Genomic DNA, 25,371 nt, shown 5'->3' on the forward strand with positions numbered 1-25,371 from the left:
GGATTAAAAATGGTTTAAGCAGCAGGAAGCAAACAGTAGGAATAAAAAGGACAGTTCTCAAAATGAAGGGAAGTAAGCAGTGGGGTCCCACAAGGATTGGTATTGGGGCCAGTGCTATATATTTTGGTTATAAATGATCTGGAACAGGTGAGCAGTATAGTGGCCAAGTTTGCAGATGACAGAAAATTATTCATGATAGTGAAAACCGAGGGAGACTGAAGAGCTCTAGAAGGGCCTCTCCAAATAGGGTGACTGGGAAACAATGTGGCAAATGAAGTTCAATGTAGGTACACGTATATCATGCTTACTGGAACACCCCCCCCAACTTTATATGTATGCTAATGGGGTCTAAACTTGCTGAGACTGAGAGGGAATGAGCTCAATGAAAATGTCAACTCAGTGTGCCACAGCAGTGAAAAATGCAGCCTCTAGGCTGGGGTCTATTAAGAAAGGGATTGAAAACAAAATGGCCAATTTTATAATGCCCTGTATAGGTCTATGGTGCAGCCTCATTTGGAATACTATGCGCGGTTCTGGTCACCATATCTCAAAAGGACATTGCAGAGTTGAAATAAGTAAAGAATTTGTTTATTTGTTTGTTTGTTTTGTATCCTGTCTTTCTCCCCAGTGGGGACCCAAAGGGGCTTACATTGTTCTCTTCTCCTTCGTTTTATCCTCACAACAGCGCTGTGAGATAGGTTAGGCTGAGAGTGTGTGACATAGGAAAGATACTCCAACATTTTGGTTGCCAGCAAGCTTCCATGGCAGAATGGGGATTTAAATCTGGGTTTCCCAGATCCTAGACTGACACTTTAATCACTACACCATGCTGGCTCTCACCAGCGTGAAGAAGAGGGCAACCAAAATGTTGGAGTATTTTTCCTTTGAGGAAAGTCTGAAGTGTCTGGGACAACTGGGTGGGGGGGGCATGATAGAGGTTTATAAAACTATGCATGGGATGGAGAGTGGACAGATAACTTTTCTCCCTCTCCCCGAATGCTAGAACATTCATCCAGTGAAGTAGATGAGCAGTAGATTCAGGTCAGATAAAAAAGGAATACTTTTTTCAACAAGTGCTTAAAAGTAGAATTCGCTGCAAGAAGTCGTAGTGATGGTCACAGGTGTAGATGGCTTTAAAGGGGGCTTAGACATTCATGAAGGGTAGGTCTCTCAGTGGCTAATAGCCTTGGTGACTAAAGGGAAATTCCACATTCAGAGGCAGTACCCCTCTGAATATCAGTGCCAGGAAGCAACATCAGTGGGCCTCAGCCTCATTCTTTTGTATGTTTTGTTCTAAGAGAAATTAATAATATCCATGTGCTATTGATCACAATGGGTAGCCGAGTTAGTCTGTCAATAGCAGTAGAAAAGAGCAAGAGTCCAGTAGCACCTTAAAAACTAGCAAAATTTCTGGTAGGGTATGAGTTTTCTGAAGAAGTGAGCTGTGGCTCATGAAACCTATTACCCTGCCAGAAATTTCATGTGCTATTGATTTAAATAAGAACAGGAATGTTGTGAAAATGCCACCCTTAAGGTGAAAGCAGGCCATCAGGCCAAAAAAAGCTTGAACAGAAACAAAAGACATTGCTGTCTACTGTGTGTTTTCCAGTGACAAGAGGCAAGAGAGAGCCACAAATTTCAAAATACTAAGCAGACATTTTGACCACTCAACCTATGAGCTGCCAAAATGATCTAATACGAATACTAATGTACTTATGCCTTTCTTCCAAATCAGAAATGTGTGTGTAAACAGTTCACACTAATACTGATTCATTTCTTCTCCTTTTTATGCCCGATTCACACTTTCTTTTTTTGGTTACAAGTATAAATTAACTGAGTCTTCTCCCCAAGCCAGTAATTAACTATTTTAAGCTGCTAGCATGTAACAGCTTTAAAGCCCCCTTATAACCTGAACTCTGTTTGGAGTGTACATTACCTTCTTCCAAAAGGCTCGCACAGTCCTGGGTGATTGTGATGTTGCTGTTTTTTTAAATCAAGCTGAGCAAAGGACAGCTATATGTGCAAGCTCACAAAACGTTTTTCATCCTGAGTGAGCCATACAAGAACCACAAGAAGCACATGAAACATAATTATCCAGTAATAAACCCTTTACAATAACAAAGACAACTAATGTAAAAATAGTTATTGGGTTTTTCTTTTATCATGGGCATTATTAATGACTAAAATGTCAGATATTTAAAGTGCTACCACTTAAATATATAAAATGATAAGAGCTTGTGAGATTTTCCAGGGGAGAACTTTGAGGGGAGGACAGAGATTGAAATGATGTGGCCAGGCAGGATCTAGTTTGTTGGCCTCTCATTCCATACCACCTCTGACCCCTTTTCTCACACAGTGCTTCAGAGTCAGCAAGGAAAAAGCCTATTTGGAAACCATAGAAGAATGGGTGAAAGACAGTGAGGGGAAGAACTGGGATGGCAAAGTACTGCCATATTTGGAATATTTGGGAACTGGTGGAGATGCTGAGAGAAGAGTAGAGTGGGAACGGAGCCTTGTTTACTCACCGAGAGGGTTCCTTCTGCTCTGAGGCACCTTGCAGCTTGGGTTATTCCCATCCATTGCTAGGGGAGGCAGGACTAACTTTCCACTCATGAGCTAATAGAGACAGGAGTAATGTAATGGAGATAACAAGAACAGTAGAAAAAAATAAGGTCATGTAACTGAGCTGTAACTGCACCATTAACATGTACATTTGAAGAACACAAACAAGGAAGATAAAAAAGGAGATGAAAGTAGCCTTTACGTCCTTTTTGCTTTACATTAACGCGTCCAATTGCATTGATGGACTAGATGAATGTAATACACCCCCTGTTCCCATTGATGAAGCCACCCTGGTTGTATATGATGATTTTCTTTGGGTGGGCATGACGCAAGAGCTGGCGGATTGTGCCAACGTCCAGGAATGACCACCAGAACCACTAGAGCTTATAGAAATGCAGTTGTTTATTTACAGAGCTATATACACACTCTTTCCACCTTAACTGCCGACACAGACTCACAGAGTCTTGCACTTATATACAATGCCACCACCAGGCATCAATTAGCAGTACATGCTTAGTCACTATCCAGGTGCAACACCACACGTCAGCCTCTGGCCTCAACTGGATCTGGCCAGTATAATCAGGCCTCCTAGGGGCATCCTGGCCATTGCATCAGCCTATGGTTGACAGTTAGATCCCTTCCATCTAAGTCTGCCTGTCACAGCTAATACGACAGCCTTGCATATTCCAACACTCCTTCTCAAGTATGTCATATTAGTTTGGACAGTTGCAAGAATCTGTTATGATCCACCACCTTGGTAAACAGATCTGCTATATTAGTTTCACCTGCACACTTTATTACAGTTATCCGACCAATCGTTACTGCAGCTGACACATTTTGGTACCTTATTTTAACATGTTTGCTCTTGCCTCTAATAGATTGCTCGTTGGCAAGAGTCTTTGCTGCTTCATTGTCAGAAAACACATTCACTGGCAGAGATACCTGTACATCCAATTCATTTAACAAGAACACAAACCATTCTACTTGTCCCACACACTCGCTAATGGCGCTATACTCCACTTCACATGAGCTAGTAGCCATGAATGATTGTTTTTGGGACTTCCAGTGAATTGGTGCCTTTCCTAGATACAAAATATACCCACTGGTAGACCTTGAATCTTTCTCGTCTGCCCAGGAAGCATCCGCATAAGCTGTCAAGCTTCCCTCCTCTGCTCTTAAGTGCAACTGCTTATCCACGGTGCCCTTCAAGTACCTAAGAACCTGCTTAGCAGCCTTCCAGTCTCTTTGCTTTGGAGACATATTTTGCTTAGTGAGACAGTGTACAGCTTGATAGATATCAGGTCTTGTCCAGCAAGCTAGATAGAGAAGGCTACCGACTAGAGATTGATACAGTTCTCTGTCATACTCTTCTTGCCCTTCTGTCTCATCTTTCCCATACCCTGTGACCATTGGGTATTCCACAGCATTTGCATTTGCCAAATTAAACCTTTCCAGCAATTGCTGTATTTTGCTTGATTGAGATAAGGAATAAAACCCTTCCTTGTCTCTAGTCACTTGCACCCCCAAATAACTTTGAATGGGTCCCAAACATTTCAGTTTGAACTTGGTACTCAACTCCTTCTGAAACTGTATCTGTTCTTGTGTTGTATTAGTTATCATACAAACATCATCTACAAACACAATCAAATAAGACACACTTTGCCCCGTGCTTCTTGAATACAGACAGGAGTCAGCCACACTTTGTTTAAATCCCAATTGCTTTATGGCTTTGTCAAAGCAATTATACCATTCCCTTGCTGACTGATGGAGACCATAAAGAGCTTTGTTAAGACATAACACCTGGGCTCCCTTTGTCAGTTTAAACCCGGGAATTTGCTCCATGAAAATTGTTTCTTTCAGGGGAGCATTGAGGTATGCCGTTTTGATATCATAGTGCCATACCTCTAACTTCTTTAACCCTGCAACTGCCAGAACAGACCGTACTGATTCAGCCCGAATCGTGGGGCTAAAGACTTCGTCATAGCTCAGGTATTTTCTTTGGCTATATCCCTTGCAAACTAGCCTGGCTTTTCTCTGCACAGCACCATTTGCAAGCCTCTTTACCTTGAAAATCCACCTGCAGCCTATTACCGGTTGCCCACTTGGCAGTGATGTGGGAGTGAACACCTTATGCTCCTTCAGAGCTTGCATTTCTAAATGCATCGCCTCAAGCCATAAATCTCTCTCCTTCTCTCCCAGAGAAAGCATTTCTTGATAATTAGCCGGTTCATGCACTGACACATAATTCACACAGTCACAGTACCCAAACCTTATAGGAGCTTTTCCTTTTGTAACTCTGTCAGAGCATCTGACCACCATTTCCCCCGCCTCCCCTCCTTCTGAATCCTCAGAGCTCGCAGCTTCCCTGCTGGGAGTTCTCTGCAGGGAAATGTTTATCTCTTGGGTTTCTGCCTGCTCACTTAAAGGCAACTGCACTATCTCCGGCTCCTTTTCCTCCCCATGCAGCCTTGGCCAGTTAAAAGATTCACCAAATGTAGCAGACCTGCTGAAGGTAATCTTATTCTGGGTATCTGCAAACCTGTAAGATTTGGCTGCATTCTGATAACCTAGGAAAAGTAATGGCTTGGACTTTTTACCTCCCTTTCTCCTTTGATCAAAGGAACATTTACCCATGCCTTTGTCCCAAACACTCTCAGATGTTTCAAAGAGGGATTCTTCCCTTATAATACCTTATAGGTAATGTCATTGATGCTTGATGTCCACAACCTGTTGATTAAGTAATTTGATACCTTTGTAGCCTCACCCTAAAATCTAGGTTTGAGCTGTGAGTCTTCCAGCAGAGCTTGCATCATTGTTTGCAAATATTGATTCCTGCGCTCTGCGACTCCATTTTCCTGTGGGACCCCGGGGTTAGCTAGTCTCTGCTCTATGAAGGGAAAGCACCCCGAAAGTGCCTTGGGGAAAGCACTCACGGTGCTTTGAGGGAAGACGCATACAGTGTCTTGAGTTCCAGAGATCAATCTGAATTGCCCCAGTGATCTCTCAGTTTTATTAAGGAATATTACAATGGAATAGCAAAGGTCAGTCAGTGATTACACAATGGAACTAAAACAAGGCATACCAAGATTAATGATTAATGAGGTCAAGGCATAGCAAAGACAATGCACATTCCTCTTGTAGCCAGCATCCTTTAGAGCAAACATCTGGCTGTCTAGTACCTTACAATGAGTGGATTAAAAGAAGCTAATCCCTTTAAGGCTGCTACACTGAGGTAATTAGGTCACTAGACAGTCAGTAGACTTTGGCCAGGAGCATTTCCATAGACCTAGGATTTGTTATGACCAATATTTCAATATGGCAAGAATCAGGGTTCTGTGGAACCAATATTAAAATGGCTAGGGTATGCCCAGTGGCCAATTAACTTGATTTCATAAATCTCTACAGCTCTATCCCCTTACTTTCCAACCACTGAGTCAGGGAATGTGATAAGAATTCTCCACCCCTATCACACTGTATCTTTTTTACTTCAAGGTTTAACTGCCTCTCAACTCTGGCTAGCCAATATTTGATTGTTTGACAAGCCTCACTCTTTTGCTTCAAGAGATAAATCCAGCCAAAACGCTTCCTGTCATCCACATACATAAAGCATATTTGTTTTTGGAGACACTGTCAGGATAGGGGCCACTCAGATCCATGTGAATGATCTCTAGGGGTTGGCTACTAACCCTGCTGCTGGCTTTTGCCACTGGACCCCTCCTACTTTTGACTTATTTGCAAACCGTGCAGTCCAAGAAGGAATTGCACTTATTCAGCTTTAGGTCACCCCCTAAAGCCTCTAGGGTTTTCTTTAGAGTAGAGAAGGCGGCATGACCAAATTTTTTTTGAGGAAAAGATATGGTGGGTTATATTAAAAGGAGGTGCAACAATTTGTATAAATAGTTTCTGTAGAAATGCTGTTTTCACTGGCATTGCATGCAGATATTGCTTTGGCTGCAGAAGATAACCTTTCATTGCTGTAGCTGCAGGTGGTTCAATATTTAAAGTTAAGAGTTTTACCTGCCCTCTCCAGTGTTCATTGCCAGAATGTAAGGTAACAAAATAATGAGCATCACTAATGAAAATTTAATCAGAAGAAAATTGCTGTCTGGAGCTGCAATACTCCTCTGTTAAGGTCAATTGACTTCAATAGGAGTAGGATTGCATCTGTACTACATAAGTCAAAAGAAGACATCTATCAATAATTTAAGGCCTCATATGTAAAGGAAGCGAGCATCCACTAGAATATTAAAAGTGTCACGGAGCTGAAAGACATCAAAAGGATCTCTAGTTCAACAGAAATACACAACAACCTTCCATTTCCCCAGAGTTCAACCCAGAGAATGAAAAGAAATGTGTCTGAGTATTACGCTTGATACTAAGCCACAAACTATGCAAACTTTAATGGTCCAAACCCAGGATTTATGTGACATTTAATTTCAGATCTCTTGTAGATAACTGTGTGGGTTCCTATTCCTGATAAGTAAACACAAAGGAGTGCATATTTACAGAGTGTGTCTATAGTAAATAGATCTACTTTTCCCTACATAGACGCCTAGCTACTAGCAGCTGGTTATATGCTGAGTGCTGAAGTGTTGACAGCTCACCCATAATCTTTTAGAATCAATAGGCCTGAACGTCAGCAGACATTAGTCCCATTGGGAACAATCAAACGGACTGAAATAATCTGAACTGGTCTAACCTCCACTCACTCGCCTGTGGTCCTTGCCTCACATTTCATTGCCACCATTTCATTGACATCTGACGCAGTCAGTGTTTGGAATCCAGCGCTTTAATGGGCCTCATAATTTCTACACCTTTCATTTTCCCTCATGCTTGCCTCTGAATGATATTCAAAACAGGGCCTTTTTTTATTTTATCAAGACCCATAATACAAGAGGTAGCTTATACTTTCTGGGGTGCGCTATAGACCAACTTTCAACCTGTCCTTCTGTACCTCTTGACAGATACATCCCTACGGGGGTTGAGGGGGTTGTGAGGGTCGTACTGTCAATAGAGTTTTAAAAAATGCAATATTCTGACCGCATCAATCTCTGCAATTTGGCTGCAAAACACTTGGCTTCTGCTGCTTCTGAAGGGAAAAAAAAACTCTGGGATTAGTACGTGCAACATTATTTCATCATGCTTACTATCCTTGACACTTGTACAGCCAAACTTGACAGATTCTTATACTGGAGTAGCTGGGCCACATAGAAGTAGAAACTGAAATTATTGTATATGTGCGGGGAGGAGGAGATGACAGTATAAATAAACAATTTCTATGAACACAAATTGCTGGTGGTTCTACATTCACAAGGAGATGAATGGGAGCCGTAACATATTACATGTTTTCAATCTGGCCATCTTGCATTGCGCACAAAATAACATTTAATAAATTACATTTTAACAGCTTTCTAATGAGCACTGAAACAATGGTTCATAAAACGGCAATTTCGACTTTGAGCATTGTTTATTTGTCTGCCCCCTGTACTGCACCTCCTGTCCCAGAATCAGGGTAGTATTCTTCACCACTATTTAGAAACAGCAGCCTTGTGTTGGTTCCTGTAGGTTATCCGGGCTGTGTGACCGTGGTCTTGGTATTTTCTTTCCTGACGTTTTGCCAGCAGCTGTGGCAGGCATCTTCAGAGGAGTAACTGTCCTTCAGTGTTACTCCTCTGAAGATGCCTGCCACAGCTGCTGGCGAAACAACAGGAAAGAAAATACCGAGACCACGCTCACACAGCCCGGATAACCTACAGGAACCAATGAACTCTGACCGTGAAAGCCTTCGACAATATTTTGAGCAGCCTTGTGGCTTGGTGAATATGTCCCAAGTGAGTATCTCTTCAGAAAAGAATGCCCATAGACCTTAGGCAGCTATGCACTTGCCATTTCACATAGCCTCCTACATCAGGCACACAGTATCAGATATTTAATAGCACATTTTAGAATACTGCATTCTGAAGGACACATTCCTTCATGATTTTTTAAAATCTTCAGCTGACACTATTTTCTTGCAACCTCAAATTTCTTTTCTTTTCTTTTCTTTTTTTGGAAAGGGAATGTTAGCCTTTATTTGTCTATTTTGATACAACTTTCCCCAAGAACCTTCTATTCAAGCTTGCGGTCTCCCATTGATTCTTACATAGTTATCTCTGATCTTCACCATTTATTCTTCAAGAAGGCTTTTCTTTTTCCTGTCCTATGGGGCAAGTGAAATGTCAGCTCTAAGGTACAATCCACCTGTTTAAGGATGTTCGAGGACAAGATGGTGCTTTGACCCAATATAAAGTTTTAACCTAAAGTTTCTCATTTCCATTTTTCTCAAAATGTAAATTTAATCATTATCCTTCCAGATCTGGAAGACTCCAGGAAATGTGATCTCTACACACTGGATATTAGTAGGGCTTTTGCCATCTATCTACACAGGACTCAAAGATACTCTCAGCAAGAGTGAGCATGTCCCTTCACAGAGACATTCTTGTTGGGTTGTTGATAATATTGTTCTATGCTAGCAACTAGTGCCCATAAATATCAAAAGGCACTTAGCTCAAGATAAGGCCTCTGGGCATTTCTGGGCTGTATTCCTGCCAGTTAATTAAGCACTTGGAAGAAATGCAGTTGGAATATTTGTTTTCAAGCACTATTTTATAGCAACTGTCTCCAGGTATGTCCATTTACTAGTGTTCCATGGGACTACAAAGATTATGTGCCTATATCTGATGGTTTTCTAGTCATTAACTTTGTGGTCACACAATACATCCCTCTTCCACACTGCTGGTGTCCCTTCTTTTTTAAAACCACCACTTTTGCAGGTGGGCAGAAGGAACTGAGTGGACAAAGTGCTTTCCCCCATCTCTCAAAGCTTGCAAATCTCTGTCCAGGATGGGGGAGACAGATGTACCAGTTCCCTGCTTACAGCTCTAGAACAGGGTTTTTGCTAACAATTTACCTGGTCACTATTAGCAAACAGAAATTTCTTCCAGTCAACCACTGGGCCACTTATAACCCCCAAATCAGCACATTCCCGTCATTCCAGCCTTTTTTTTTTTTAAGGGATATCTTCAAAAAGAGTCACAAGGCTGGCTGCAATAGAAGTTCTACAGACAATTTCTGCAGGTACAGAACCCCATTTATGTGAACTGTTCAAAGAACATCAGTTACAGATGCACAACTTCTCTCTCTAGCAAGTAGGGACTGAATAGTCAACTAACAATGGGCCAGTGAATCATGTTATGGATCCCTGTGTTTCTCTGAATCCTATTTTGCATTCTGTATACACCCAGCCCTCTTGGACCACTTTAGTACTCCTTCAGATACTTCCTTTCTACCACGTGGGGGATTCTGAAGCTTTATCAGACAAACCACCCTATCAGTACTTCACCACGTGAATGTGTGCCAGTGTATTCGTGTGAAACAAGGGCAGGGTCATAGAATCATAGAATCATGGAAGGGACCACCAGGATCATTTAGTTCAGCCCCCTGCACAATGCAGAAAATTCACAACTACCTCCCCCACACACCCCCAGTGACCAGAAGATGGCCAAGATGCCTTCCCTCTCATCATCTGCCTAAGGTCACAGAATCAGCATTGCTGACAGATGGCCATCTAACCTCTTCTTAAAAACCTCCATGGAAGGAGAGCTTACCACCTCCTGAGGAAGCCTGTTCCACTGAGGAACCACTCTAACTGTTAGAAAATTCTTCCTAATGTCTGGACGGAAACTCTTTTGATTTAATCTCCACCCGTTGGTTCTGGTCTGACCTTGGGCAACAGAAAACAACTCAGCACCATCCTCTATGTGACAGCCCTTCTGTGAGAGATCCCCCTCTCTGAGTTTGCTTCTCCAAATCAGTTGCTCAGACGTTGATACAGAAACAATAGATTTATTGAAGCCTTCAGGAGATGAGACAGGCACAGGTAGAAAGTTGCAAGTGAGGGGCTATATGGGTTTACAGAATATATTGACTCCAGGGCACTGGGGCACTGGGGTTCACACTTATTGTTATGGGAAGTTACAAGCTTGGCATAATACAAAACATCAGACGGATCCCAGGAAGTCTGGTGCGGCTATCACACTTCCAAGGCCGCACCGGCCTGAGGGAGTACTGGCAGGAAAACAGCGGGGGGGAAGATACATGGGCCATCAGGCCTGGCGCCTGAGACCAGAAGGTGTGAACTGCTTTTACGAGTTCACTGATAATACCGCAGGTGATGGAAAGCAGAGACACAAAGACAGAGACCCTCACATTCTGCCCCCCTTAAGGCCCCCCTCCGGGAGGACGAGGCTTATCGGGATAAGCGAGGTGGAATTCTCGGACCAAGCGAGGAGCTGCCATGTGGGGTGCGGCCACCCATTCGTCATGAGCGGAGCCAAGGTTTTTCCAGCGAACAAAGTAAAACAGTTTCCCTTTCTTCCATTTGGAATCTAAAACCTTGGATATTTCCAAATGGGTATCCCCTCCTACTACGGTAGGAATCTCATGAGCGGGAGGGGGGTGGAACTGGGGAGCTGCTACATAAGGTTTGAGGAGGCTTATATGGAAGACTGGATGAACCCCCTTGAGTGTCTTAGGGAGACTCAGTTCCACGGTAACCTCGTTGATTACTCTGGTAATGGGGAAAGGTCCTACATAACGGTCGCTCAGTTTTTTGCAGGGGCGAAGAGAGCGGAGGTTTTTGGTGGACAGATAGACTTGCTCCCCCACCTTGAGTTCCCATCCCGGAGACCGGTGTTTGTCCGCTTGTTCCTTGTACTTGCTTTTTGCCCTTTCCAGATTTTTGAGCAACCATGGCCAGGTGGATTTAACCACCTGAATCCACTCCTGAAGATCAGGGGTAGACTGGAGCTCTGGCGAGACGGGGGCAGAACCGAAAGGGCCAAAATCCGTCCCGTATATAACTTGGAAGGGACTAAAGCCGGTAGAGGAATGAGGCGCATTGTTGTACGCATATTCGGCAAATGGCAGCAGGTCAACCCAGTCATCCTGGTGGAAATTTACATAGCAGCGCAAATAACATTCTACTACCGCATTTACTCGTTCTGTTTGACCATCCGTTTGGGGGTGATAGGCGGAAGAAAGGCCCTGTTCCTCCACTCCCATTAACTTTAGGAAAGCCCGCCAGAATTTGGCAACAAACTGGACCCCCCGGTCGGAGAGGACCTTCCTCGGGATCGAGTGTAGCCTGAGGACGTGCGTGATGAACAGTTTAGCTAAGCCCTGGGCTGAAGGAAGACCTGCACATGGAACGAAATGAACCTGTTTGGAAAAGAGGTCTGTGATAACCCAGAGAACCGTTTTCCCCCGACTTGGAGGTAGGTCGGTGATAAAATCCATGGCGATGACTTCCCAGGGACGGGAGGGGTTCTCAAGCGGTTTGAGAAGCCCCGGGGGTTTTCCCATCCGTTTCTTGGCTGTGGCGCAGGTGGGGCAGCTGCGCACATACAACTCCACATCAGATCTCATACCGGGCCACCAGAATTGCCTTCGAACCAGGTGAAGCGTTTTTACGAAACCAAAATGACCTGCTAGCCTGGCCCCATGTACAGGTCCCAATACTTCTTTGCGAAGGGAAGATGGGACATATAGTTTCCCCCCTTGCACCCACCAAGTGTTGGTTCGTTCCAAGCCAGGGGGGAGGAGATTGTGCTCCTCCTCCTGCAAGGAGGCGTCCCGGAGTCGCTGTTGGAACACTTCCGGGATACCTTTGAGCGTAGGGGGGGTCTCCGGTTGGCGGGCTTGGGATCGGGTGGTGACGGCTAAGCCAGGGACTTCCCCTCGCTGTTCGGGAGTGAACAGGGAGTCGACGGGGCGATCGAAATCGTTGCGATACTGGGGAAGTCGTGACAAAGCATCAGCTAGGGCATTTTCTTTGCCAGGGACATGTTTGAGGGTGAACCGGAATTTTGCAAAAAATTGGGCCCACCGAATTTGTTTGGCATTGAGTTTTCTAGCTCCCTTGAGAGCCTCAAGATTCTTGTGATCTGTGCACACTTCGAACGGCAGCTCGGCCCCCTCCAAGAAGTGTCTCCATATGGTAAGGGCATGTTTGACCGCTGCTGCCTCCTTCTCCCAAATGGCCCAGTTGATTTCGGACTGGGAAAACTTCTTGGAGAAGTAGGCGCATGGCCTTAACCGTCCCCCCTCATCCCTCTGCAATAGGGCCCCGCCCATTGCTACATCCGAGGCATCCACCTGCACCACGAAGGGCTTGGTGCAATCCGGGTGAGCCAAAACGGGTTCGGATGAAAAAAGTAGCTTCAAACGTTCAAAAGCTTGCTGGCACTGGGGAGACCATTGCAGACGGGCTGAGGGGAGTGCGGCGCTAGCCCCCCTGTCCTTGGTACGCAACAGGGCAGTGAGGGGAAGCGCAACTTGGGCAAAGTTGGGAATGAAATTCCGGTAAAAGTTGGCAAACCCCAAAAACTGTTGAAGTTGGCGGCGGGTAGTGGGGGTTTCCCAGTCCCGCACCGCCTGGACCTTGGCGGGGTCCATTTCCAACCCTTGGTGGGAAATCACATACCCCAAAAATGTAATAGAAGGTTGGTGGAATTCACACTTGGACACCTTAGCATACAGTTTGTGCTCCCGCAGCCGCTGGAGCACTTCTCGCACTAGGCGCACATGTTCTTCCATGGTCTCAGAGTAAATAAGAATGTCATCGAGAAATACCACCACCCCCCGAAACAGTAAATCATGCAAAACTTCATTAATTAATTGCATAAAGACACTCGGAGCCCCCGAAAGTCCGAACGGCATGACCAGGTACTCAAACATCCCAAAACAACTGGAAAAGGCCGTTTTGGGTTCGTCTCCTTCTTTGATGCGAATGCGGTGGTAGGCTTCTACCAAGTCCAGTTTGGTGAAGATTCGGCCCTCCTTTAATTGTGCATCGGTGGAGCTCCTTGCACAACGATAGGGACGGTCTGCTGCGGAGCCCCCTCTACAGCAGACCGACGGCGTTTTTTGCCGGCTGTTCCCACTCTTCCTCCTCGCTGGAAGAGGGGGACGGGGTGGTGGCTTCCGGGGAGCCGTCCGAATCAAAGACGGTATTTGTAATCCGGGACCCCGATGGGACCGTAGAGTCGGATGCCCCATCCTGGGGGCGCGCGTGGAGAGCGGAGGGTGCGCCGGAGCGCCGGCTCAGTGGTCCACTTCTGCGGCGAGGCTGGCTGTCGGCGGCCGGTTTCGTCGGCTCGGCCTGGGTTTGGCGGGGGGGGGGTCGGACGGCCTGAGCGAGAGGGGCATTGCGATGCAAAGTGACCCTTTCCCCCGCAGATCAGGCAGACGCCGGCCTCGAACCGCTTGCGGCGTTCCGCGGCCGAGAGACCCCCGCCACCCCCTTGCCGGAGTTCCCGGCCACGGTCACCTCGGGGCCTGGGGTCTCGCCCAAGCCGTTGCTTGGACAAGTTCAGGAGTTGCTTGCGATTCTCGATGTCGGCAGCATGGCGAACCCAACCTTCCACATCCGGGGGGTTCCCTTGCATGAAGGCCCAATGTTGGAGGTCTGGGTTGAGACCCTCCCTGAAACACTGTACCAAGGTAGCTTCACTCCAGTCCAGAATTCGGCTAGCCAGTGACTGGAACTCACTTGCATACTGCGCCACCGACTTAGTCCCTTGGCGCAGTTGCATCAGGGAGGCTTTAGCCCGCTCACCCAGAGTCGGGTCCTCAAAACGGTTTCGGAGTGCTACCATGAACTCGTCCAGGGTTCGCAGTACCGGCGAGCGGAGTTCATACTGCAACACCATCCAGGCAGCCGCCTCCCCTTGCAGTAAGGAAGCCACGTACTGCACCCGGGACTCCTCAGAAACGAAGGTTCGGCCTTGTTCCCGCATAAAAATGTCCACTTGGACCATAAAAAAGGTCAATTGGTCTCCCGACCCGTCATACGTGACTTTCAGGTCCCGACGGGCCGGGGGGGCAGGGGTTGCGGGCGGAACTACCGGCGCCCCGTCTGGGGGAGCACCGGCTGGAGGTTGCAACTTCAGCGCATCTAGGGCCGTGGCCATCTCACCCATTACGCGTTGCATGGTCTCCATCTGCTCCTGCATAGCCCGGCGGTCTTCCTGCCACTGCTTTCGTTCTTCCTCCATGAGGGCCTCTTTGCGGGCCGGGTCCCCTTCGAGTCCCGTGCTGGGGAAGGCCAACCGGCGATCCTTCGCCGCAGTCCGCGAGAGCGACCAGCCCTTGGGAGAGTCCAGCCAATAAGTAAGCCCCCGGGGACGTTCGTCCCGATCTTGGTCGGGGGCGCGACCCTTCGGTTTCTTTGGCTTGGCTCCCTCCTCCTTCGGGTCCGGCTTCTCCGGCTCGTCCGGAGCCTTGGGGGCATCGGGGATAGGGGTGGTGTCCTCGTCGGTTGACATTCTGTCCAAAGCGGTACAGCTGCAGTCCGAGAGGCAATGACTTGCAACTTAATGTGAGAGATCCCCCTCTCTGAGTTTGCTTCTCCAAATCAGTTGCTCAGACGTTGATACAGAAACAATAGATTTATTGAAGCCTTCAGGAGATGAGACAGGCACAGGTAGAAAGTTGCAAGTGAGGGGCTATATGGGTTTACAGAATATATTGACTCCAGGGCACTGGGGCACTGGGGTTCACACTTATTGTTATGGGAAGTTACAAGCTTGGCATAATACAAAACATCAGACGGATCCCAGGAAGTCTGGTGCGGCTATCACACTTCCAAGGCCGCACCGGCCTGAGGGAGTACTGGCAGGAAAACAGCGGGGGGGAAGATACATGGGCCATCAGGCCTGGCGCCTGAGACCAGAAGGTGTGAACTGCTTTTACGAGTTCACTGATAATACCGCAGGTGATGGAAAGCAGAGACACAAAGACAGAGACCCTCACACCTTCAAGTCCTTGAAGATGGCTATCATATCCCCTCTCAGTCTTCTCATCTTCAGGCTAAACATACCCAACTCCTTCAACCTTTCCTCATAGGACCAGACCCCTCGCCATCTTTGTTGCCCTCCTCTGGACCCGTTCCAGTTTGTTTACATCTTTTTAAAATTGTGGTGCCCAAAACTGAGCACAGTACTCTAGGTGAGGTCTAACCAGAACAGAGTAAAGCGATACCATCACTTCACGTGATCTGGACACTCTACTAATGTTGATGCAGCCAAAGACCACATTTGCCTTTTTAGCTACCGCATCACACTGCTGACTCATGTTCAATGTTTGGTCTACTAAGACCCCAAGATCCTTTCTGCACACACTACTGCTAAGACATTTGTCTCTGTTGAAATGCATTTTATTAGTTTTAGCCCAATTCTCCAGCCTGTCAAGATCATCCTGTATCCAGGCTCTGTCTTCTACCATATTTGCTACCCCTCCCAATTTAGTATCATCTGCAAATTTAATAAGCATCCCCTCTATTCCTTCATCCAAATCATTTATAAACATGTTGAACAAAACAGGGCCCAGGGCAGATCCCTGAGGCACTCCACTAGTCACTCCTCTCCAAGTGGATGAGGAACCATTAACAAACACTCTTTGGGTGTGATCTGTCAACCAGTTACAGATCCACCTAACAGTAATAGGATCTAAATCACATTTTCCCAATTTGTCAACAAGAATATTACGGGGAACCTTATCAAAAGCCTTACTGAAATCTAGATAAACTATGTCTACTGCATACCCCTGATCTGGCAAGGTAGTAACTTTCTCAAATAAAGGAGATAAGGTTAGTCTGACTTGACTTGTTCTTGAGAAACCTGTGCTGGCTCTTAGTAATCAGATCCATCCTTTCTAAATGCTGAAGGACTGAGTGACTGATGATTTGTTCAAAAACTTTTCCTGATATAGATGTTAAGTTGATAGGTCGGTAGTTACCTGGGACCTCCTTCCCCCCCCCCTTCTTGAAGAGGAGGACAACATTTGCCTGCCTCCAGTCTTTTGGCACCTCACCCGTTCTCCAAGAATTCTCAAAAATAATGGAGAGAGGCTCAGAAATTACATCTGCAAGTTCTTTAAGAACCCTTGGATGCAATTCATTTGGCCCTGTGGAATTTGTTTCATTTAAAGAAACTTTGTTTCATTTTAAGTGTTTGTGCACTACCCCAATGCCAATCCTAGTCATGTGTTCTGTGTTTACTAAAAGTGGAGTATTGGAATTTGCTGGTGAGTATGGGATTGTCATAAGTAGGTTTCCACTTGACGGCATTTTCAACCACCATAGGACTGTGCCTGACAGTTGTTTCAACACAAGGCTGTTTCAATGCATAGACTAAACCTGTTTAATTGTTAAAGTTGTTAACTGTTAACATCAACTGTTTCAATTCTCAGCAGCTTTTGAATGGCCACAAAATGTTTTCTTTAATAATCCCATTTTTCTTATTTTCATCTTTATTGAAAAATTGCTTGTGATACTTGCATGGAGAAAAACTGAATGGTAAAGTTGAGGAGATAAAAATCAACCTATGAATTTTGCATCTTGGTGGACCTATCTTGGCATGTTTGGAAGGCAGGCCTTCTGCCAAGAGACTACTGTTGCTTAAACCCTGAACTGGAAAGGCTTAGTTCCCAGGACACTTCAGACCAAAGGTTAGATCTTAAGGGCTGGAGATGTGTTTAGCTTCAGGGAAGAAGTTAAATTAACACAGCAGGAGTTAGGAATCTGGAACTCAGTTCCAGAGGATTTCCTTTGAAGTTTAGCTGCCCAAACTATAGGTTCTTGAAGGGACCACTCCACATGTTAGTCTCATTAATGCATTTGTTAATTACACACCTAAAACATGAAGTATGAACATTAAAATGTCACAAATGAATTGAGACAAATATGTTTCAGTGAAGATATACAAAGATTTACCGATAAGGTGCACAGATATAGCAAAGAGGTATGAGAGGCTCCAGTTCCTTGCCAAGTTTATATTTGTCAACAATTGTGAATGTGGTGGCATGAAATTTTCCCCTGGTGGGTCAAACAGCATCTCCAATGGGTTCTATTTATATTGGGAAAAGGTTATTCTATTGTTGCCAACTCCAGGTAGGAAAATTCCTGGAGATTTGGAGGGGGCAGTGCCTGTGGCGCACAGTGGTAAGCTGCAGTACTGCAGTCCAAGCTCTGCTCACGACCTGAGTTTGATCCCGACGGAAGTTGGTTTCAGGTAGCCGGCTCGAGGTCGACTCAGACTTCCATCCTTCCGAGCTTGCTGGGGGTAAAGGGAAGATGACTGGGGAAGGCAATGGCAAACCAACCCGTAAACAAAGTCTGCCTAGGAAATGCCGGGATGTGATGTCCCGGTTCTTTACCTTTACCTTTTTAGTGCCTGTGTTTGGGGCAATTTGAGGAGGGATTTCACCTATTACCTATGGTATACCACAGAGTATTGGCCCTGAAGCTGCCACTTTTTCCAGGGGAATTGATCTCTGTAGTCTGGAAATCAGTTGTAATTCTGGGAGAACTCCAAGCCCTGTCTGGAGTCAGGTGACCATAGATTAGTTCCCTTCTCCCAGCACCATCTTCCCAATTCAAACCATAGAGGTCCTGCACCCACTTTTTATTAAAAAACTAAATAGCTGGAATATCGTGGACCTTTGCACCCTGAGATGCCATCTTTTCAAGTTCAAAGTCTCCTTTTTACAGTGATTAAAATACCAGTCCTCCTCAGGTTTAAGGTCTATAAAAATTATCATGGTCCTTGCTTGTAAAATACCGTGTTAAAAATAAACAGTAGGACATTAACACCATTAGTAGGCAATTGTTTCAGCAGTTTAATCAGTCACAAATAATATAAATCAGTCATTAATAAATGCTGTGATTTAAAAAATCTTCACTATTGCTGTTTGCCGGAGATAAGGAAATGCTTTTAGAAGGATAAATGAATGGACAACTTGAAGGGTTAAAGCAAGTGGCCCAATAACAACGTGGTCCTTAATGCATTATACAAAAGCTAGTTTTGTTGATATTAATGGAAAGTTCTTTCATGTAATGCAGATGCAAGTCAGCTGGTGAAGCTCATAGAGGTTTTATCAATCCCACAAAGATGGATGGGCGGATTCACTGAGAATGTCATCATCTGCGGATGTTTGGATATTTTGTATCTTTTTAAAAATAAGAACATCCATCAATCAAATTCTTAGTTTTGAGTCCACCATCCCAGCCAGGGTCTCACATCTGCGAAGTCCCATTTGATCTTTGTCATGTTCTATATATATCTACAGTGGGATTCTATTCTGTGTTGATGGTAAGTAGCCTTACTGCAGTGAAATCATTTCCAGCAGTCAAAACAGAAAAAAACTGTGCATAAGTACATTTTAATGCACAGCATTATTAGTAGGGGCCTTTAACACTTAAAGCATAATGTAGATTTAAGTTGGGTCTTAAATTCACCCTACCAGAAAATAACGGTATTAATAAAAGATGCAAGGGGGTAGTATAAGACGCTATACTGTTAAATATTATTTTAACAATTTACCGCTGTTTTTGTTTCTGTTCCTTTCTTTCTCCTCCCCATCCCTTTTTCCTTCTGTACCCTTATTTATTGTTGAAAATCAATAAAAATATTATTTTAAAAAAAACATTTAAAGCATAATTTGAAGCTGCACAATAGCGGCCTTGTAATTTGGATTGCAGAACTCTGACAAAATTTTGCTGTGATGCTGCTTGTTGACACGGCCTGTGTTAGTGTAATAACTCTCGGAATCACTGTTGTGATTATTTAAAAAGGAAAAACCCGTAGCTTGGTTTTGAGTGCCCTGTTGAAAAATACTTCAGAATCAAATGGCAGATTTGCACAGTAATAGAGGAATACTGCACAACACACATATCTGCATACATTTGTACCTGGATACATATAGGGGAATATATCACTGGTAACAAAACCAGTTTATTCCCCCATCCCACGCAGAAGTAAATCCAAGGCTAAGCACCAATAAATGCTTCCTCCTGATCACTGCCGACAATGTGGAGGAGTGTCAACAGCGGAAGACCAACGCAACTTGAAGTCTGAGTGGAACACTGCCGTGGTTCCCAAGGGCCTGAAAAACGAGTCACAGCTCTCTTGGACCTCTCTCAGCCCCACCTACCTCACAGGGTGTCTGTGGTGGGGAGGGGAAGGTGATTGTAAACTGGGTTGATTCTTCCTTAAGTGGTAGAGAAAGTTGGCATGCAAAAAAACAATTCCTCTTCTTCTTGGAGGAGAAAAATACAAGCAAACAACCCATTGAGCTGATGAAAGCAAGCTCTTTCTGAGACATGGACCAGGCAGAACTCTCAGAAACCTACGTTAAAAGGGTGGTGGCTGCGGTTCCTCAGTTGAGTGGTTCATGACATTTTGGGCTTAGGTTCTTTGACAAATTAAGAGTCTACTTAAAGAGGTATATTCCAATTTGTGTTGGTGTACAAGCTTAAGGGTAAAATAAGAATGGCTTGTGGCTGACCGAAGAGCGATAACAGAAGTATATTCTAAGAGCACGAGCAGTGGGAAAAATCTATTTATGTATGTTGCTCTGCTGTGGCTAAAAATATTTAGCTCTGTGAATGGAAAAATGGGAGTGGTTTGCATGCCGGGCCAGAGTACATCTATTTCTCTCTCTCTCTCTTGTTCATCTCCATCTTCCTCCTTTATGCTTTTGTGACTCCAGTATCTGGAGGCAGAAACCTGGGTAATGGGATTTGAGTATGATGATTTCCTGTAGTGTGGTTTCCCTCTACTGCTGTGCTGTGGCAGGGAATGGAACAATAGTTTACAAGACAGTCCACATATTTGCTTTATAAGGGCAATGCAGAATGGAGGGGCTACCCTTGAGACTGCTTTGGAAACGGCAGCTGGTCCAGAATGCAGTGGCACGGGTCCTGACAGGGACCCCAAGGAAAGCCCATATCCAAATGGTACTTCACTGTCTCCAGATTGAATTATGGATCAAATTCAAGGTTTTGGTATTAACGTTCAAAGCCCTAATGTTCTGGGATCCCTGTATCTTCAGGACCGCCTCTCCCCATATACCCCTCAGAGAGCATTAAGATCAGCAGGAAATAATGTATTACTGATCCCTGGCCCTAAGAACATCCGGCTTGCTTCAACCAGAGCCAAGGCATTTTTGGCCCTGGCTCCAACCTGGTGGAACTCTTTGTCGAATGAGACTCATGCCCTGCAGGACTTGGCTCAATTCTGCAGGGCCTGCAAGACAGAGATGTTCTACCAGGTTTATGGTTGAGGACAGCAACGGTGCTACATCTTTAAACTGGCCTCCCCCCTACCACCTTGAATTTATGAATCTAGATGGTTGGGGTCACGGCCACTTTGCAGAACCATCTCTCCCTATAGTAAAATAGGGGTTATGGTACCATCCATAGGAAAATTTATTGATTTAACATTGTTTTAACTGTATTTTAAATTTTGTATTATTATGTATATATATCTATGGTATTAGTCACCCTGAGCCCAGTCCTGCCTGGCGAGGGCGGTGTATAAATTCAATTTCTATTCTATTCTCTTAATTGCAGGGAGAAGTGATGAATGGAAGACAAGAAGGGGATGTGATGCCCTTGCCCCTGCCATTTCCCTCCTGCAAATGGCTCCCAAGCAATTTTCATCTCATTTTCCCCCAGCTGGATTTGGAAACTGAAAATAATTGTAATATGGATAAACTTTTGCAGATGAGAATCAGCAGATTCAGCAAAGTTTAGGCTTATCTGCCAAGCACCCTACCTTGCCTACAAATACACCATTGTCCCCAAATTTCTTATATTGGCATATTTATTTATGTAGCCTATATATACGCTGCTTTTCTCCTGGAACCCAGGACTCAAAGCAGCTTACACACATTAAAATCATAGACAATCTGAGATAATCACTCAAAATACTACATCCATTGCTCACAGCCCTATTATTACAAAACTCAAAATTGAGGGAAAATATGACACTAGCAAAAGACACCTAAGGAGACAATCAATCAATCAATCACTGGCAATCTGTAGCCCAAGATGGTAGCAGCCTCTCCTTGTTCCCTAGCCCAACTCACATTTTACGTATTATGTAATCAGATCCTTAGATGTTTTAAATTATGTATTGAAAGCCACCTTGAGCCACAGGGAAAGGAGGTATATAAATGGTTTAATAAACAACTAAATAAATACATACGTGGGCACTCACCTTGCATTTGTGGGCCAGCATGATGTGGTGGTTGTAGGGAGACTGGTATAGTGGTTTAAAGTGACAGATTAGTATCTGAGAGACCCAGGTTTGAATCCTTACTAATGCCATGGAAGCTCGCTAGGTGACCTTGGGCCAGTCACACTTTCTCAGCCTAACGTACCTCACAGGGAGGATAAAAAGGAGGAGAGAATGATTTGAGCTGGTTTGGGTTCCCACTGGGGAGAAAGACAGGTTATAAATGAAATAAAAAAATAAACAATTCCCCATCAGCCATGAAGCTCACTGGGTGACCCTGGACAACTCTTTCTTGGCATAACCTGGCTCACAAGAGGGAGAAGCACATATGCTACCCTGAGCATCTTGGAGGAAAAGTCGGATTAAAATGTAATCAGTAGATAGTGGAACAGGAAGAAAGTCCTATTTAGAAGATTGTAATTGTTGAGCAGGACCATATGAAAGAAAGCAATACTTGGGTATCCATTTAGGGCTTTAAAAATAATGGCCTGCACCTTGAATTAGGCCCAGAAGTAAATAGGTAGCCAATGAAGTTCTCTCAGGAATGCCACAAACTGCAATGTGGCTGCAGCATTTTGTACTAATTGAATGGTCTGTGCCATTTTCAAAGACAACCTCACATGAAATGCTTTGCAATAATCCAATCTGGATGTGATCACAGTATGAAAAACTGTTGCCAAATCATGCCTACTGAGGAAAGGCCACATCTGGTGCACCAGCCTAGTCTGGGCAAAGGTACTGTGTGTCACAGAGGAGATCTATGCCTCCATCTGGAACCCAGGGTCCAAAATCACCCCAAGCTGTGAACCTGCTCCTTCAGAGAGAGCAGGACTCCAGCCAGACCTGGCTAGCGGCATGCTCCTCCATCCATTTAATTATCAGCCAACAGCACCTCAGTCTTGCCTGGACTGAGGTTTGGTTTATTGGTCCTCAGGCTTCTGCCCAGTGGGGTGAGAGAGTCTATCAGAAGGTATGCCTGCTCAATATGCTACAATCAGTGCTTAGTTTGCTGCTCTTTGTCTGAGCCCTCTACATCGCTCAACTTTCACTGGGGGGGGGGGAACTAAACCGCTTTAGCCAAGTATGCTGACAGTATTTTGTTGATAACTAGGGGACAAACTGGCATCAGGATGAAAGTCGTATGGATAATTTTGACATAGTTCATGGGCCACTGCTCATTGTTTTGGGTCACAAACTTGCTATTTTCTAAACTGGCTTGAAAAGGTCCCTAAGATTGATTCAGTGTTTCCCCCCCCCCCCTTCCCCAATTCAGTCATTTCTGCAGTAACCAAATGGTAGGAACCAGTGGACCCCGGTTAACTGAAAGGTCCCATCTTGTCAGGGACCGGGTTAAGACCTGCAGGTACTTTAAGCTCCTGAGTCACAGTTAGAAGCACAGATCTCTTCTGTGGCATGTAACTGAAAGGCCACATCATGGCCACAGATTTTAATAATAGCTATACTTCAGTGTATGTGGAGTGCTTCAGAGTCTTGACATTCATTATATTGTTGTAAGCTGGAGATTAATTAGCCCCATATTGTGAGAGAGGGACACTGAAGCTGAGGTGGCTGCCTAAAGCTGTCTAGTGATGCCACACTGGATACAACAAGAACTTCCTGGTTTTTATCCAAGTCTTTCATTCTTTCATGCTACCCTGGCATTTAGGTTTCTCCGTGAGACAGGTGCACCATCTGCCTCTGCACTGGACCCATTTGGATAACTTAGTTTTATCAAATTCCCACCATTTAGTAACTCCAAATCTCACTGGCTACAAACTCAACGAATTTAAATATGCTTTCAATCAGTGCTTAGTTTGCTGCACTTTGGCTGAGCCCTCTACATCGCTCAGTATATTCCCCTATGCCAGTAACTTGCTGAGTGTAGAAAAGTAGCATGTCAGAGAGAAAGACCTTCGCTTAGCCTTCTCCCTGCCAGTTCAAGCTTTTCACAAGCAGAGCCCTAGACGGGCCCTTTTACAACTGTACCAAGTGATTCTATAATAAGAAAGCAATGCACACAAAGTGTTTGGAACAATAAAATAACTCTATACATGCTTATGTCTGTTATTATTATTGTTAATAATTACTGTGCATGCTTGGCTAGGCAGATTTGCCCAGCCTCGTTATTTCTACATGGCTTTGAAACGAGTTGGAGGATAAACCCCAACCTCTTTTTCCATTGAGGGCAGCCATACTGCTAGGATTGAGACATGAACAATCAATAGACAAGGATGCTTGCGTTCATCACTTTGCTACCAAGACCTCTCTGACCCAGTACTAAGGCTAATGGAACTAGCCAGCATGCGATAGTGGTCAGAGTGCTGGACTAGGATCTGCAGGACTCAGGTTCAAATCTCTACTGTGCCATGAAACTTGCTGGGTGACCTCACTGTTTCAGCCTAACCTACTTGACGGGTTATTGTGAGGCTAGGAGAAGAGAACAATATATGCTGCCATGAGGTCCTTAGAGGAAGGGGCAGATATTCCTGGGAAAAAAGACTGGATTATGAAAATGTTTGACCTGGTGGAAATGGCAAAACTTACAGCTACTATAAATCAAAAAGACAATGTTCGATTTATGGGGGAATGGGAGGCTTGGATGAAATATTGCGAATATGAATTAAAACTGGGAAAAATGCAAGAATACCTTTTAATCTGATCTAAATGATACTATTAATATTAAGAATTATAATCATTTATATCAATAGAGTATGTTATATGAAATTTAAATGAGTTTAAGAATAATCAAGATCAGACTATATTACGTTGGGATAAAATACTTTATTAAGAGGCGGACAGAGGTGATGGGGAAGTCAAAGAAATTTCCTTTATCTTTTTTCTTTTTCTGTAATGTTTATATGCTTTTAGTTATTATGGAAAATTTCTACTATAAAAACCAATAAAATTTTTATATAAAAAAAATGAGGTCCTTAGAGGAAGATTGGGATAAAAATGTACTAAATAAATAAATAAATACTACATCAGTGGAAGAAGAAGAATGTGCTGTTAAGTTGCAATTGACTCATGGCACTCCTATCCACAGGGCATTCTAGGCAAGAGATGAGCAGAGGTGATTTTGCTATTGCCTTCCTCTGCATAGCAACCCCAGTCTTCCTTGGTGGTCTCTCATCCAAGTACTGATTGTGGCCGACCCTGTTGAAGTCTCAAACTCTGACAAGCCAGGGCTAAGCTGGGCTGTTTAGGCTGCTATGTATTCATAGAATCACACAGTTGGAAGGGGCCACACAGGCCATCTGGTCCAAAACCCTGCCCAATGTAGGATCAGCTAATTGACTGCTGCAGGAAAGGAGACATCCAATCACTATGTAGATGAGGAGGGAGGTGGAAGGGAGTGTTCTTTTGGAGTTCGTTGCTGATGCTATCTTGGAATATTACCACAGCATAAGAGCACAATTTTATTTGATATCAAACTGGGGACATGTGTAATAAAAATACTGGTACACACATGGAGATGGTGCAGAGTACTACCCCATAGGGGAGACTGTACCATGTGGAATGGTACCCCCAGAGTACTCTGTGCCCTGAGCTGAATAGCCCTGGCTAGCCCAATCTTATGTACCATAAGCCATCTAAGATCTATGCCTTCTCTGAAGTGAAACTTATAAAATCAGCTCTGGTTTTATGCTCTTCCTAACTACAGTTTTTCATCCAAAACCATCCCTTGTACAGT

The 25,371-nt window shown here is 44.6% G+C and overlaps 1 protein-coding gene across 1 annotated transcript in view; it reads right to left on the reverse strand.

The window, feature by feature from the left end:
* The window catches only part of ATP5PO (ATP synthase peripheral stalk subunit OSCP), a 169,791-nt gene that overhangs the window by 138,809 nt on the left and 5,611 nt on the right, over nucleotides 1–25,371 (reverse strand). The gene's annotated exons all lie outside the window — the stretch shown is intronic.

This window comes from Euleptes europaea, chromosome 12 (assembly GCF_029931775.1).
Source record: "Euleptes europaea isolate rEulEur1 chromosome 12, rEulEur1.hap1, whole genome shotgun sequence".
NCBI lineage: Eukaryota > Metazoa > Chordata > Lepidosauria > Squamata > Sphaerodactylidae > Euleptes > Euleptes europaea.